Genomic DNA, 1,761 nt, shown 5'->3' with positions numbered 1-1,761 from the left:
TAAATATTTATAAATGGATTTACAAAAGGTTATAAATATAAAATTAAGAAGTTTGTGTCACTTTAGCTCAAGTAAAGAGAGGAATGCTGGGCAGGCACAGCTTGAGCTGAAGTTCATGGAATTTCCAAGATGAGGGTTTCTTTGGCTGGGGCAACATTTATTGCTCATCCCTAATTGTTCAGGGTGCAGTTGAGAGTCATACATAGGTAAGGATGGCAGTTTTCTTCCTTGAAGGAGATGGTGAACTAGATGATATTTTTCCAACAATTGAATCTTCATTCCAGATTTTTGTACTGGATGAAATTTCCATCATGTTCTGTAATGGGATTCAAACCCAGGCTATTATTCCAGGGACACAGGAAATGTATTGATAATTTGGATTAGGCGAGGTATGGACATCAGAGGGTTACTGAGGAATAGAAGAAGATCATCTGCATAAAGGGTAATTTTATGTTTACCTGTACCAATCCTTGGGGCCACTATATTAGGATCAGCTCGTATAGCTTCTGCTAGTGGTTCAATTATTAGCGTAAATAACAATGGCGAGAGGGGACATCCCTGACGGCAGCCCCTACCCACACTGAAGCTATCCGAACCTAATCCATTGGTAACCACAACTGCTTTGGGATCACTATACAATGTTGAGACCCATTTGGTAAACACCTGTCCAACACCAAACCTCTCCAATGTGTAAAACAAAGATGACCATTTAACTCTGTCGAATGCCTTTTCCGCGTCTAATGAAACCACTACTCCTGGTATCTTTCCCTGATGACAAGCTTGAATCATATTCAGAGCCCTTCGAACATTATTGGATGATCTACGGCCCTGAATAAACCCCGTCTGATCCTCCTTTATAATATGTGGCAGTATCCTTTCTAGTCTCAGTGCTAACGTTTTAGAAAGGATTTTAAAATCTACATTTAGCAAGGATATTGGTCTGTACGATGCACAATCTTCAGGATCTTTTCCTTTTTTAAGGATAAGAGAGATATTTGCCTCTTTCAGCGAAGGCGGGAGACAGCCCTGACTATATGCATAGTTATACATGTCCATAAGTGGACCAACCAGTATTTCTGTAAATTCTTTATAGAATTCAGCTTGAAAGCCATCTGGGCCCGACGCCTTACCATTTTGAAGGTGCCTAATTGCATCAACTATTTCTTGGGGTGTAAGAGGAGCATTTAGGACCGATACTTGTTCCAGAGTTAGGTCTGGAAAAGTCAAATTTTTAAAAAATGACTGCATCCTCTTCGCCCTATCTTCACAATCCTGTGATTTATATAACTCAGAATAGAATTCTCTAAAGGTCGCATTAATCTTCTTATGATCATGAGTCAAAATACCCGTACTATCTTTGATAGACATAATAGTCTGAGGGGCCTATTTTTTCTTTGCAAGAAATGCTAAGTATCTACCCGGTTTGTCGCCATAATCATATAATCTTTGCTTTGCAAATAATATTTCCCTCTTAGCCGTTTGAGTAAGCGTAGTGTTTAGAGCTGTCCTAAGAGCTGTAATCCTTTGCAATTTAATAATAGAGGGTCTATCAATGTATGCTGTTTCAGCCGCTTTTAAGCGGGCTTCAAGCAAACGCTGTTGTTCTCCTTTTAATTTCTTCTGGGTCGCTGAGTAGGAGATGATCAAGCCTCGCGTGTAAGCTTTGATGGTCTCCCACATCATTGACGGGTTGCTAGCTGTACCTGAATTAATTTCTAAAAAAGTTTTAAATTCTTGAGAGAAATACTTTACAAATTTACT

This window comes from Chiloscyllium plagiosum, chromosome 28, assembly GCF_004010195.1.
Source record: "Chiloscyllium plagiosum isolate BGI_BamShark_2017 chromosome 28, ASM401019v2, whole genome shotgun sequence".
In the NCBI taxonomy this organism is placed as follows: domain Eukaryota; kingdom Metazoa; phylum Chordata; class Chondrichthyes; order Orectolobiformes; family Hemiscylliidae; genus Chiloscyllium; species Chiloscyllium plagiosum.
Note: the sequence above shows the minus strand (reverse complement) of the source record.